Consider the following 15,876-nt stretch of genomic DNA (forward strand, 5'->3'; position numbering starts at 1 on the left):
TTGGTTGACTTGCCCGATGATCGGCAAGCCATTGAGAATAAATGGATCTTTAAGAAGAAGACTGACGCTGACGGTAATGTAACTGTCTATAAAGCTCGACTTGTTGCGAAAGGTTTTCGACAAGTTCAAGGGGTTGACTACGATGAGACTTTCTCACCCGTGGCGATGCTTAAGTCTGTCCGAATCATGTTAGCGATTGCCGCATTTTATGATTATGAAATTTGGCAGATGGATGTCAAAACTGCATTCCTGAATGGATTTCTAGAAGAAGAGTTGTATATGATGCAACCGGAAGGTTTTGTCGATCCTAAAGGAGCTAACAAAGTGTGCAAGCTCCAGCGATCAATCTATGGTCTGGTGCAAGCCTCTCGGAGTTGGAATAAACGCTTTGATAGTGTGATCAAAGCATATGGTTTTATACAGACTTTTGGAGAAGCCTGTATTTACAAGAAAGTGAGTGGGAGCTCTGTAGCATTTCTAATATTATATGTGGATGACATATTTTGATTGGAAATGATATAGAATTTCTGGATAGCATAAAAGTATACTTGAATAAAAGTTTTTCAATGAAAGACCTCGGTGAAGCTACTTACATATTGGGCATTAATATCTATAGAGATAGATCAAGACGCTTGATTGGACTTTCACAAAGCACGTACCTTGATAAAGTATTGAAAAGGTTCAATATGGAACAGGCGAAGAAAGGGTTCTTGCCTGTATTACAAAGTATAAACTTGAGTCAGACTCAATGCCCGACCACTGCAGAAGATAGAGAGAAAATGAAAGGAGTTCCCTATGCTTCAGCCATAGGCTCTATCATGTATGCAATGCTGTGTACCAGACCTGATGTATGCCTTATTATAAGTTTGGCAGGGAGGTACCAAAGTAATCCAGGAGTGGGTCACTGGACAGCGGTCAAGAACATCCTGAAATACCTGAAAAGGACTAAGGATATGTTTCTCGTATATGTAGGTGATAAAGAGCTAGTCGTAAATGGTGACATCGATGCAAGCTTTGACACTGATCCGGACGATTCTAAATCGCAAACCAGATACGTTTTTTATTAAACGGTGGAGCTGTATGTTGGTGCAGTTTTAAACAAAGCGTCGTGGCGGGATCTACATGTGAAGCGGAGTACATAGCTGCTTCAGAAGCAGCAAATGAAGGAGTCTGGATGAAGGAGTTCATTTCCGATCTAGGTGTTGTACCTAGTGCATCGGGACCAATGAAGATCTTCTGTGACAATACTGGTGCAATTGCCTTGGCAAAGGAATCCAGATTTCACAAGAGGACCAAGCACATCAAGAGACGCTTCAATTCCTTTCGGGACCAAGTCCAAGTGGGAGACATAGAGATTTGCAAGATACATACGGATCTGAATGTTGCAGACCCGTTGACTAAGCCTCTCTCACGAGCAAAACATGATCATCACCAAGACTCCATGGGTGTTAGAATCATTACTATGTAATCTAGATTATTGACTCTAGTGCAAGTGGGAAGGAAATATGCCCTAGAGGCAATAATAAAGTTATTATTTATTTCCTCATATCAATATTAACCGGAAACATGATACATGTGTGAATACATAGACAAACATAGTGTCACTACTATGCCTCTACTTGACTAGCTCATTGATCAAAAATGGTTATGTTTCCTAACCATAGGCATGTGTTGTCATTTGATTAATGGGATCACATCATTAGGAGAATGATGTGATTGACTTGACCCATTCCGTTAGCTTAGCACTTGATCGTTTAGTATGTTGCTATTGCTTTCTTCATGACTTATACAAAGTTCCTGCAACTATGAGATTGTGCAACTCCCGTTTACCGGAGGAACACTTTGTGTGCTACCAAACGTCACAACGTAACTGGGTGATTATAAAGGTACTCTACAAGTGTCTCCAAAGGTACATGTTGAGTTGGCATAATTCGAGATTAGGTTTTGTCACTCCGATTGTCGGAGAGGTATCTCTGGGCCTTCTTGGTAATACTCATCACCTAAGCCTTGCAAGCATTGTAACTAATGAGTTAGTTATGAAATGATGTATTACGGAACGAGTAAAGAGACTTGCCGGTAACGAGATTGAACTAGGTATTGGATACCGACGATCGAATCTCACGCAAGTAACATACCGATGACAAAGGGAACAACGTATGTTGTTATGCGGTTTGACCGATAAAGATCTTCGTAGAATATGTAGGAACCAATATGAACATCCAGGTTCCACTATTGGTTATTGACCGAGAATAGTTCTAGGTCATGTCTACATAGTTCTCTAACCCGTAGGGTCCGCACGCTTAACGTTACGATGATAGTTTTATTATGAGTTTATAAGTTTTGATGTACCAAAGTTTGTTCGGAGTCCCGGATGTGATCACGGACATGACGAGGAGTCTCGAAATGGTCGAGACATAAAGATTGATATATTGGACAACTATATCCGGACACCGGAATTGTTCCGGGTGATTTCGGAGAAAACCGGAGTGCCGGGGGGGTTACCGGAACCCCCGGGGAGAGTTAATGGGCCACATGGGCCTTGGTGGGAAGAGAGAGGGGCGGCCAGGGTGGGCCGCGCACCCCCTCTCTCTCTGGTCCAAATTGGACTAGGAGGGGGGGGCGGCGCCCCCCTTTCCTTCCCCCCTCTCCCCCTTCCTTCCCCTCCTAGTAGGAGTAGGAAAGGAGGAGTCCTATTCCTACTAGGAGGAGGATTCCTCCTCCTTGGCGCGCCCCAAGGGGCCGGCCGGCCTCCCCCTTGCTCCTTTATATATGGGGGCGGGGGGCACCCCATAGACACACAAGTTGATCTACGGATCGTTCCTTAGCCGTGTGCGGTGCCCCCCTCAACCATATTCCACCTCGGTCATATCGTCGCGGAGTTTAGGCGAAGCCTTGCGCTGGTAGAACATCATCATCGTCACCACGCCGTCGTGCTGACGGAACTCATCCCCGACGCTTCGCTGGATTGGAGCCCGGGGGACGTCATCGAGCTGGACGTGTGCTGAACACGGAGGTGCCGTACGTTCAGTGCTTGGATCGGTCGAATCGTGAAGACGTACGACTACATCAACCGCGTTGTCATAACGCTTCCGCTTGACGGTCTACGAGGGTACCTAGACAACACTCTCCCCTCTCGTTGCTATGTCATCACCATGATCTTGCGCGTGCGTAGGAATTTTTTTGAAATTACTACATTCCCCCAACAAGTTGGTCATGCAGCAACAGCGCGTGCGAGAGCCTGGGCAGCTAGTCATGTAGCAGCATCTCGGGTAGCAGCAGCAGGAGCTCGAGTGAGAGCCGGAGCTGCTGCTCATGCAGCAGTAGCACGAGCAAGAGTAGAGCAGCAACGCAAGCAAGAGCAGCAGCGCGAGCATGAGCAAGAGCAGACCAGGAAGGGGACCGAGAGCAAGAGCAGAGGAGCAGCGCGGGCGAGAGCCGAAGCAGTAGCAGCAGCAGGGCCAACGAGAGCCAGAGCAGCAACAACAACTCCTACTGATGTGGACGTCGCCGCCGAGGGAGCGACACCGTGGAGGAAGTGGCCGGCGATGCCACCGTAGATGGAGCCGCGCCATGGCGGCTCGGGACCGTTTGCCGGCAGCACCATGAGATTGAATCAAGAAGGAAATGCAGCGATTAGTGTAGAACCTCTTTGGTGGCGCTTATTAGGCCTCAACTTCATCCGAGGAATCGGTGATGGTGCTGCTCTTCCGGTGGTGCAGGTGAAGATGTCGGTGTGGGAATGGAGGTGGCATGATAGACGAGGCGAATGTCAGGGCAGCTCCTTGGAGGTGGAGGACGGAGTGGCTGAACCAGCGGGACGATGAGATCAACGATGGATCCTCATCTGGTGCGGTGGATGAGGGACATCGAGCTGTTGCGGTGGACGATGCCGTCCGGGAAGATGTTCCGGCTGGGTCGTGGACGGAGAAGGGTGTGGGGCTTCGCGGGTTTTCGCGGCCTTGGTGTATGAATGGGGCAGAGGGGATGGGTGGGGGACCATGGCTTAGGGACGCGCTTGTCCGAAATGTGTGGTAAGTTATGAAAGTACCTCCATCGATTTTAACTAGGCGGTTCTTTTGGTTCAGGGGTATCACAGAAATTTCACGTGTCGGGATTTCGCAGGAGGTGGGAGTTTTCGTGCGCGTTGTAATTTTGGGATAGCAGGGCGCAGTTTGAGATGAAGGGAGTTTTGAAGCACAACGAGATAAAAAGATATTTTAAAATTTCGAATAACAAGGCAACAAGGCACGAGTTGAAGAGGCGGGAGTTTCACAGCACGATAGACATAGGAGGATCTTTTTTCTCCTGGGGGCATGTGCGCACGGGAACGCATGGGGAGCATGTTTTTCCTTTTTTTGGTTGCCAGCTTACGAGAGGAGGGGACCCACTACCTTATTGTTTAGCAATCGGGGACACTAACGAGAGTACATGTTTGATCGCTAGTCGCGTCCTTATTGTTTTCACATTGCGTTTTCTTTCAAAACTGTTTCTCTACTGGCCTATGCACAACGCGTTAGATTTGCTCGTGTTTCTTGATCGGCGAGCATTTTCTCCCTTTTTTGCGTTTGTCCATGGATTAAGTGGCTAGTGTTTTTCTCCCTTTTCGAACATCGTATTCCACAAGCAAACGGTGTGGTTCATTAAATATTCGTGTACCATGTTTGATCACATAAATTGCTTTCCTTAAATTGCTTTTCTTGGAACATGCGGGCCTTAATGGATCAGTCTATATTCCCTAAAATGGGTCGAACGTATAGTCTTCTGTTTCAGTTTACAAGTCCTACACGTATAGTTAGGTTGTCAATTTTATCACCCTAATATAAGCTATATAACACAAAAATTATACCTTTTGAAAATAGAACATCTCAAGTTTATATTGGTATATTTTTTGTAATATGTGACTTGTATTAGGTTGGTCAAATTGATAATTTAAGGATACGCGCACACCCTGTAAACTGAAAAAGAGGAAGTACTTACGCTGAATGTGACAAGCCATTCCCTTGCTTCTGTGGGTCACTCGCAAGAATTTACTGCCTTCTGACCTGGTAACTCCTCTATGGAGATAGCTAGCATAGTTGACTGATTGTAATCACATGCTTGATTAATGAAAGTTTCTTTCCCGCAAAGAAAACAATATGATCCTACAGATGCTTCGTTTGGTTAGATTATCTTTCCATGTACATGATACTCATTTACCTTAAAATATTTCTTTTGCATTTGACCACTCCATTTTTTCAAAGTCTCGCTTGTATATTTTTGCACACCTAGAAATGGTATGTCATCTTACTACCTCATGATTTATGTAATATGAAAATATAACAATTCTTAAACAACCCTGTAGACAAAAAAGAAGTTTCGCGTTAATCATCTCAGGTGGCAAATTTTGTTCTAATGCACATGTGTTGAAAAACTAACTATGGCAAACTAAAATGCGGTTAGATGGTTAGAAGAACAGTGATATCCTTAGCTCATCAGAGTTTAAGTCCTAGACTTGACATTGGTGCTCACACTATTTTTGAATTTATTTCAAACTTTCGACCATGTATTTTTTGGGAAAGGTCATCATGGTTCGCTTTATTGAATTAAAACACGGACACATCATCTATGAGTTTACTGAACACAGAGCCAGGAGCTGGTTTAACCAACTAAAAAAAGACATATTACAATAGGCCAATAGATATGATTTGCTAGCAGATGAGCCACTTGATTACAAGAGTGAAGATAATGCTGGAAAGTGACCTTCCCTATCATAGTATTTTTTTTCGAAAAAACTTCAACTCTATTCATCTTCAATCATGGCAATATAACGAACACCAGAAATAATAAAATTATATCCAGATCCGTAGAGCACCTAGTGACGACTACAAAAACTGAAGCGAGCCGAAGGCGCGACGCCATCATCGCTCCTCCCACGCCGGAGCCGGGCAAAACATGTTATAGTAGACAATCGAGAAGTTGTCGTGCTAAGGCCCCGTAGGTCCAGCGCAGCGTAACAGGAACCGCCGCCAATGAAGAGTAGCGTAGATCAGAAGGATCCAACCTGAAGAAACACAAACATAGACGAACTACGACGAGATCCGAGCAAATCCACCAACCACAGATCTGCCGAGACACACCTTCACACGCCCACTGACAATGCTAGACACAACAACGGAACGAGGGCTAGACGGGGAGAACCTTATTCCATCTTTAGGGAGTCGTTGTCGCTCGTCTTACTGAGCAGGACACAAACCCTAACAAAACTTGAAGAAGCATGTAACAACAGAGCCTTCCCGTCGGTAAGGGCCGGAATCCACTGCGCCGCCATGGTCCTAAGGCCATCGGAGATGAGGCGGAGCAACGATGGAGCCGGCGGGAGGCAGATGAACACTAAGCTTTTCTTGGGGAGGAGGCGTATATTCTCCCGATCATAGTACGTATATCCACACATTCTGCAAATAAAGCTGCTGCTTCATCCCATCATCTCGTGTAACCAGTACAGAAGTTAATAACTTCATGTGAATCTGATTCCGTCTCGATCCGGTTAAAACCGAGAGAATTTGCAAATGTCCAACCGTCTCACATAGGCTTCCGGCGATGTTTAGGCCCTGTTTGGTTCATAAGTGACTTTTTTTAGTCTCAACTTATAAGTTATAAGTCCCTAAAAAGTCCCTATCTGTTTGGTTCCTGAGACTTAACATGGACTAAAAGACCATATTACAACTATAAGTCCCTATAAGAATCTTCTTAAGAGTCTTATTTTTATAAGTCCCAAATGCCCACTTTAAGTCCCTATATCATAAGATCGTCAGTGCCGCAGGGGGCTCTCCTACGCCGTCCCATCATCTCACGTCCGTCCGTCCTGTTTGATTTAGATGGGACTTTAAAAGACTTTTTTAAGTTCCTACACCAGTAAGTCCCTGTAACCAAACACCCTCTTATTCAGTGGGATGAGATGTTTCTGCCGACCGCGAGACACATGTGACGACTATGTAAAATCTCAAGATACTATGTCCGTTTAGTCTTTCGAAGTTGCTCGGGAGTAGGATGTATACATCTTTGTGTTTACTGAGGTGAGTGTATGTTCGTGTAAATTTCTATTGTTGTGAATTAAAAAATAACTACGATCAGTCACATCCCATGGTGAGTATTCAGGACGAAATCACTGTTTTGACCCTTTCAGTAAACTTTGTCACAAAATGAACTCGACATGAAAGTATTTCACGATCTGACCCTTTTTAGCAACGCCATAGCCCACGGCGTTTTTGCCCAACATAGCAACACCGAGGTAGCTAGCGCTTCTGTCCAACAAGAAACGCCGAGGTAGCTCGCGTTTTGGACCATGTAAGAAACGCCATAGGCCTTGACGTTTCTGACCAAGAAACAAACGCCATATGTTTTGGCGTTGTGGCCCTGGTTATCGAGTAGTTTCTTACCTTGGCGTTTCTAAGAAGGCCGGAAACGCCGCTAGCCTTGGTGTTTCTGGCCCGGCGTCTCTGGCAGCTGAGGAGGAAGACCCTGACGAGGCGGCGAGTGGGTTGGGTGCTAGCGAAGAAACGCCAAGGCCTATGGCGTTTCTCATCTGGTCCGAAACGCTAGCTACCTCGGCGTTGGTATGTTGGGCTTGGTATGTTGGGCAGAAACGCCGTGGGCTATGACGTTTCTAATAGGGTTAGATCGTGAAATACTTTCATGTCGAGTTCACTTTGTGACAAAATTTGCTGAAAGAGTCAAAATAGTGATTTCGGCCGAGTATTCAGTGCTCGCAATCATAATACTCTGAGACAGAGTGCTGATTAGATGTGTCGTGCTATAGCTTGGATAAGGACAGACGGGCCGGGCAGGCTGCCACTCGACATGCAGCTGCCAGCCAAGACCCTGCGCCCCTCAAAAACAAAAAAAGAACGGATTTGCTATTTTACAGTCGAGTGTTTTTCAATTCGTCGTCATTCAAATCTATGTTTGTCCGTTTTCGTGCGGAGATTCGCGCTAGGTTCTGTTTAGTTCGGGTTGGTTTTATTGTCGGGCGCGGTTTTGTGTCTCAGCCCGTTACCGTCGCCCCGGCCCGGCACTATTGATTTTTTTTCCTTTTTGTATTTGGGAGTGGGTGTCGTTTCCTCTTTCATTTGGTGGCTCTGTTTAGATAATGCCGAGGGGAGAGAGAGAGAGAGAGTTTGAGAGGCGGAGCAGAGGAGGCAATTCCTTCTGTTCATGTCGATTCCGAGATATTCTACCGCTCGATCTTGATTTCTCTTCCCTTTCTCTTCGATCCCTGGCTGCCGCCCGGTTGTTCTTGTCTCTCGCCCTCCCCGGTATTATTTTGCTTGTGTTGTGGTTGTGTCATGAAAATCTAGGCTGAGTTTCTTGTTTGGATCCGTGGCAGGTGCATGTTGCGGCCATGTTGTAGTCCGCCATTTTGCTTCCCTTCTACTTGCCTGAGATGGGTGATTTGTTCTGTTAGTCATCGGGTGTTCTAGGTCATCTGGTCGTTGTGGTTGTTTTCACCCCTGCTGATTTGTTTCCTCTGCTGTAGATGTAGAGGTAGGCGAAGTTGTAGTTCTAGTGGTGGATTCCCCTGTCGATTTTATTTCTGCTGGCCTGGGTGTCTATTCCGCCTGCATTTTTATTGGTAGATGTAGTTGTAGATGGCTTACATTGTAGTATACCATAGTTTTACACTATAATTTATATGGTTCGACGTTGTATTTGTTGTAGGTATTTGCGAGGTAGATTACAGTGGATTTTACCTTTGAATTGGAGGGCTTACACTGTAATTTACTGCAGATTTACACTGTAATTTGAATGCTTCAACACTGTAATTGTTGTAGGGCTTACAACGTATTTGTCAGATAGATCACAGTTGATTTACCTCTGATTTTGCAGTGTAATTAGCATGCTTTTAGGACTACAATTCATGTATTTTCCTGCTTTTTTATTTTCTTCTTTTCTTGTGCCAGTGTGTCTCCGTTGCAGTAGTATTGAGCAGAGGTCTTGTTTTAGGTTGACGATTGTTTTTGTGTTCTTTCTAGATTTGTCTAGTAAATAGCGTTGCATTAGCTGTTCATGTGTATTCTTTAATGAAGTGTATGGAGATTTGTTCTACTATTTTACTTATTTTCTTTTCCTCCTTCATGTATTCTGTTTATATGTTTTAGTTTAATGAGTAGGCTACGGAAAGTCTCTCATCTGGACGTTTGGTTAGTATCATCTCTTGACAATGCAGATTCTGTGGGTGAACCTATTGTACCTAACGACTGTGCGGAAGATGGTTCTTATCCTATGTCTACGGCAGTTATTTCTTTCTTCTTATCTATCTTTATTTTATTGTTCTTAGTTATTGAGGTTGTTTTATTTAATTTTAGTCTGTCGACTTTTTAATATATTTTTGCAGGAACTATCTGGTGATGAAGGAGGGTTTGACAAATCTCTTTTGAAGTTCTATTTGAATCAAGTGTGTTTTCCTTTTCTTGTACTATTTTGATTTTGTTTTGGGTATTTTCTTTGGGTGGCCCATGTGTTTTTGTCATTTCAGAAAGTAAAATGCTTGAAAGGAAATTATCATCTGCGTCCATGTTCATAGGCCCATCTCCTGAGTGTACCTGCAAGCAAAAGGGCAATTTGTTTTCTATAGTTGTGCTTTTCTCAGATTGGTAGCTCTGTGGTATTTGAATTTTGCTTTTACCATGAATATAATATCGGAATGTAGAAGCGCGGTGATAGAAAATGTGTCCTGCGGCATATTTGTTGTGAGCTTTTATTATTATTTATGTATTTAGAATGTTCCTATAGTGTCTTTCAACATATTCTGAAACAAATGTGTAACTCACATTTAGAATGAGTTCTTCCTGTGACAATCTCAATAGATCATCTTCAGTTGTTGTCTTTAACTCTTTATCATGCTCCTCATCTGGCATATTTGAACAAAAAATGCCAGTATCAACATAATATTGAGCAACAAACCGTTTAGATATTGATGAATTTTGCTGGGTACTTAAACAGTGTACTTTATGTATTTTTGCTTCCAATAGTTGGGGTATTCCAAGTGTATCCTCGGAACATGCACTGTAAATTATAGTGAAGTAGCTCTGAAGTTTTATTGTAATTCATTGGGTTTTTACCGCATAGCTTCATCACTGCAAATCCCTGCATAATTTCATTCTAATTCCCTTTGTATTTTTTCTGTATTCTTTGAGGGTATTGCACTGTAAGCACTTTCACCGTAAAGCTTGGGTATTACAGTGTAAGCCATGGGTACTTGCTGTGTAATTACATTGTATGTATATTGTATTTTATAGAGGTTTTACAATGTAATTCTTGGTCACTTGCACTGTAATTACAAGCTTTGGATTCTTGGGTTTCACAATGTAATTCCTGCTCACTTACACTGTAATTTTGTGTAATCTCATCAGTTTTTACAGGTGTAATTCCTTGTGTGCTTGCAATGTAATTACTGTGTATGTACTATGTAATTTATAGGGGGATTTACACTGTAAATCTTGGTCACTTTCAGTGTAACTCTTGGGTATTTTTAGTGTCATCCATTTTTACTTGCATTGTCATTAGTTTCTGCTACTGAATGTTTCTGAAAATTACCCTAGATTTTACATTGGAACTACCTCACTATTTTAGAGTAATTTCCTGCTACATGTAGCATGCGAAGGTTATGTAATTTCCCAGATTTACAGATGTTGTTGATATGTCTTCTATTTACACTGTTTTTACCCGCTTACATGTAAACCATGTCAGAATTTTAGTGTAATTTCCATGTTCATGTCATTTTAATTGCTACATGTAGCTTGCAAAGTTCATATAGTTTCCCAAATTTACAGTTTGCTATTGATCTGTCTCTTTTGTAGATGAAGAAAGATCCTCCTAATTTGCTCATGCAAGAGGTAAAGAGAGCGAACAATTGGAGTAGGAGTCTTTTTTTTAATGAATTGGAATAGGAGTATTGCTGACCTGTGGATCGTCCTATTTCAATTGGAGTAGGAGAGCTGCGTGCAGGCGAACCGGGTCAGAGATTAGCCCGAACCGTTTTCTTTCAAATACAAAACATACAGTTGTAGGGGTGGAAGGTTTTGGACATACAGGTGTTAGTTGTTTATTTGTCCGGAAATTTGAATGTTCTCGAATTAAAAAACAGTCAAATGCTAAATAGACAGTCCCAGCCATGACCCAGTGTTTCCTGCCCTCACCCCGCACTACCCCGCAGATATCGCGAAACGCAAACGTCCACGATTCACGTTGGGAATCCCAACGGGCCACGGCGGTAAAACCGCGCCGTAATAATTGGAAACAGATCGATAGCCTTCCCTTCCCACCGTGCGGCAGCCGTCGCAATCCTTCTTCTGCTTGGGCGTTCCGTTTCCTGATTCTTTTCCAATCCGGTCTCCTGCCTCCCCACGCGTCGTTGGCCAGCGCCTATAAGTACAAGGGCCGCGCCGTGCCTCCGTTCGCACAACCAGCTTTTCTCTCTCTGTTTCGTTCTCTCCAGCCCCAGCCGTCGCCCTCCTCTGCTTCGCGTTGGGGTTTCGCTAGGGCTTCCCTAGCGGCGAGAGGCGAGTTCGTCCGTCATATCAAGTTCTTGGGTGGAGGAGTTGCAGATTCTCATCTCGAGGAGAGGAGTTGGGCGTGCAAGAGTCGATCTCAGCTCCTTCATCGCCGGTGCAGACGGCCGTCAGGTAATGCGTCTGTTTTCTACTTCCGATCTGTTCTTTTCTAGAGCTACGGTTGTATGATGTGTTCATGTTCTTTTCTAGAGCTATGGTTCCCGCAAAAAAAAAAATGATGTGTTCATGTTCTTGCTGCTATTCGAAATCAGCGCGTTTGTTTGGTTGTGCGTGTGCTCTGTTTTAGTTGAGCTTGAAAGGGTAATTGTCCGAGATTTCTTAGTCGATCTAGGTTCCGCTTACGCATGTGGCCGTCTGAGCATTGTGATTGCTCATATTGTGTCAAACAGATTCAATTTGGTAGAAATAGGCCGTGAATACAGATGTCTCTTTTTTTTCCTAAAGTACAGTAGATGTTTTTTTTTGCAGAAATACAGTAGATGGTTTCTTATGCCATATGGCATACGTGTATGCCATGACGGGTTTTGATTACTCTTGGATGGTGTTCAAAATCAACCATCATCACAAAAAGATAGAAAACCAACCGTAGATTCCAGTTGCGTACCAAATCTAAAATTTCCACATACTCTGATTCTTTTTACTCTGCACATATAAACTCTCCTCATACAAAGGAGGGCATTGGTTTGGTTTTCTGGGACTAATATGCCCCTGCGCATGAGTATTGGGAGTAAGGGCGTGTTCGGTAGCTCTCCACAGCCCAAAAATCCTCATCGCCAGCTTCCGTCGCCAGCTTCCAACTCCGCGTACAAAAAACCAGAAGTAGCGTTTCGTTCGGCACCGTAGCTTCTTGATTCGGTCGTTTTCCTCCAGGTTCAAAGCCCATTTAGCATTTTGTGGCCCAGTCGGCAATAGTTGTTGGGCTGCTAGCTGTAGGCCTGGGAAAAAGGCTGGGACGTGAACCCGTTTTTGAGGTCATCGAGGCAAAGCTCAAGCTCGGGAGAGGATTAGATAGCGAACCGGTACGCTAGCTTTTCACTTGGCGGTGGCATCCCCATGTAAATTCAGTCAACTCTAACTTCTTTATTTTCTGAGATTTGGGAAAGACCAACTCCTCAACTCCTCGCTTTTTACACTACGACGCTCGCCAGCTTCTCGATTGCTACTCTGCGGAGTCGGGGCGTTCGGCCCAGCTCCACTCGTGGAGTCGACGAAGCCAGGATCTGGAGAGCTACTGAACACGCCCTAAATATACCTGGTTTTGCTACGGTTGGTTCCCCAACGCCCTCAACCCACATGCTGTTTTGTGCTCCCTTTTTTGTTGGAAACTTACCCAATTTAATGGGGCAGAAGCACATGGGTGGTGCCTAAAGAAACCCTAAAAATAGCGAACGTGAAGACTATTTGAAAGTAGGGATGAATGGCTGGACACCTCATGTTGGTTAGCTTTATTTGCCATTGATCCGGCGAAACATGAATTTGTACCTACATTGTCACTCATCACCGGGCAGCATTTTTTGAGATCTGTGCATGTGAAGCCATCCCGTTAAAAGAATGCCAGCCTACGAGCAAGCTGTCCAAGATTGAACTGACCATGGATTTAGATGGACAATGGTCTTGAGTCTCTCCTCAACATGAATTACTTTTAATTTTAAATGCTCTACGAGTGGCTTGTATTTTATTTTTGTTAGGAAAATATTAGGGTAAAACCCCATTGCAGTTTTTATAAATAATTAGAATAACAAAGGTTATTACAAGGCTAAGCCAAAAAAGGAAAATAAAATGGCTTAAAACTAGCTCTTAATCGTCTTGGCTGATTTAGCTCATCGAAAAAAAATCCTTCCACTTCAGTTCATTAGCATGCTTGAATTTTTTTTGTTTTGCATGATCCAAATGGCCAAAGCAAATAAAATTATCATTTCCCTAATGAAGGACATTAGTTACTTATAGTTGGGTAGTAGTTCCAACACTAGCGTTATGTTTTTTATGAGTAGATATAGTATTGAGTGCAATTATTTTGAATCCTCCAAATTTGACATGCCTTAATTCAAAACAATTGAGATCGGCATTAGTTAAGAAGTGAATCTACTTTCGTAGAAAGTTAGTACATATTCATTGTTTTGCTAGGTGAATCTTTTCATTCTTGTATCGCTTCAATCAATACTAAGGTGCCTTGCATGTAATCCAGTACATCCATCGTTTGTTTAGTTTAGTTTACCCATAATCTATGCCAATTTGTCTCTCTTTCGTTGTGTGCGGGAGGCTAGATTCATGGCAACAGTCGGTGGCGTGGAAACTACAACTTGGTTCATAGTTGTGAAGTACTCCCTCCGTTCCTAAATATTTGTCTTAGTGATTTTAACAAGTGACTACATACGGAGCAAAATGAGTGAATCTAACTCTAAAATATGTCTATATATATCCGTATGTGGTAGTTCATTTGTAATCTCTAAAAAGACAAATATTTAGGAATAGAGGGAGTAGTGACGGGTCGTTCATAACATTGGCCGAAGTGTTTACGGCTTGACCTCGGCCGTCGCCGAACACTAACAGGGGGCTACTTGCGGGCCTCCCAACTTTAAGCTCCTATGACTAAGTGAAAGTTATAAAGCCCGCATATTTGATTGCCTCGTTTCCGCCAACATAACCGCCTTCGGGCATCGAGACGTCGGCTAAGGTTGTTTTGTTGTTTCGAAAACACCCTGCATAGCATCTACAAGGGGGTAGAAGCCGACGATGGGCCACTTTTAGATTATAAATGGTCACAACGGAAGTGAAAATTTGGGTTCATTTAGACCATAGAGTTTGGAAGCTTTCACCGAACTATTTCCTCAGTATTTTCCTCCCACATTGATCGGAGCTGAGGTTTCATGATCATGCTTAGCATGACAACCCAAAGAAAGGAACCGATAGCGGGACTATTTTCTTTGGGCGATGTTTCTTATGTTAAACAATAATATAACATGTCTCTCTGCGTACCTTTATTTATAAAACCATATGACCGGATTGCCTTGTTTGCCGTAAATCTTTGCCCTCATAAAGGCTTTATAAAGTAGGACAAACACTCCTCACCTACTGGCCGAGGAGGTTGAAGCCGATGGTCGGTCAACAAAGTTTTGTATAATGCGGATCCGAGCATTAATGATTTTAAGTACTTGGATACATAGAGTCATTACACATAATTTGTGATTTTACTATGAATATCAATCCTTAATTCGGCCTCCCGTGCCCGCATTAAGACTCGGGGGCTACTAGTCATTATTAGAGCATTGCCCCCAAAAAAGGAGAAAGGCCAAAAAAAGGCCAAAAAAAAGAAAGGCCCCAAAAAAATAAAAAAATAAAAAGGCCAATGCTACTATCTCTTTTTCCACACTTGTGCTTCAAAGTAGCACCTTGTTCTTCATGTAGTGAGTCTCATATATTGTGCTTCAAAGTAGCACCATATTTTTCATATAGCGAGTCTCATAAGTTATCTTGTTCACACTAGTGAGAATTTTTCATTATAGAACTTGGCTTGTATATTCCTACGATGAGTTTCCTCAAATGCCCTAGGTCTTCGTGAGCAAGCGAGTTGGATGCACACCCACTAATTTTCTTTTGTTGAGCATTTATAGCTCTAGTGCATCCGTTGCATGGCAATCCCTACTCACTCACATTGATATCTATTGATGGGCATCTCCATAGCCTGTTCATACGCCTAGTTGATGTGAGACTTTCTCCTTTTTTGTCTTCTCCACACAATCCCCACCATCATATTCTATGCCACCCATAGTGCTATATCCATGGCTCATGCTCATGTATTGCGTGAATGTTGAAAAAGTTTGAGATTATTTAAGTATGAAACAATTGCTTGGCTTGTCATCGGGGGTATAGAAGTTGGGAATATCTTTGTGTGACGAAAATGAAGCATAGCCTAACTATATGATTTTGTAAGGATGAACTTTCTTTTGCCATGATATTTTGATAAGACATGATTGTTTTGATTAGTATACTTGAAGTATTATTATTTTTGTGTCAATATGAACTTTTCTCTTGAATCTTTCGGATCTGAATATTCATATCACAATTAAGAAGATTTACATTGAAATTATGCCAAAGTATCACTCCGCATCAAAAATTCTTTTTTATCATTTACCTCCTCGGGGACGAGCAGGAATTAAGCTTGGGGATGCTTGATACGTCTTCAACGTATCTATAATTTTTGATTGCTCCATGCTACTTTATCTACTGTTTTAGGCAATATTGGGCTTTATTATCCATTTTTATATTATTTTTGGGACTAACCTATTAACCGGAGGCCCAGCCCAGATTTGCTGTTTTATGCCTATTT

The 15,876-nt window shown here is 43.0% G+C and overlaps 1 long non-coding RNA gene across 1 annotated transcript; it reads left to right on the forward strand.

Annotated features, from left to right (window-relative positions):
* Positions 1-11,317: 11,317 nt before the first annotated feature.
* LOC123160484 (uncharacterized) lies at positions 11,318-13,396 on the forward strand. The gene is made up of 2 exons (XR_006480238.1): positions 11,318-11,660; positions 12,420-13,396. It is a non-coding gene; the product is annotated as an uncharacterized lncRNA (long non-coding RNA).
* Positions 13,397-15,876: the final 2,480 nt, after the last annotated feature.

Source organism: Triticum aestivum, chromosome 7B (assembly GCF_018294505.1).
Source record: "Triticum aestivum cultivar Chinese Spring chromosome 7B, IWGSC CS RefSeq v2.1, whole genome shotgun sequence".
In the NCBI taxonomy this organism is placed as follows: Eukaryota; Viridiplantae; Streptophyta; class Magnoliopsida; order Poales; family Poaceae; genus Triticum; species Triticum aestivum.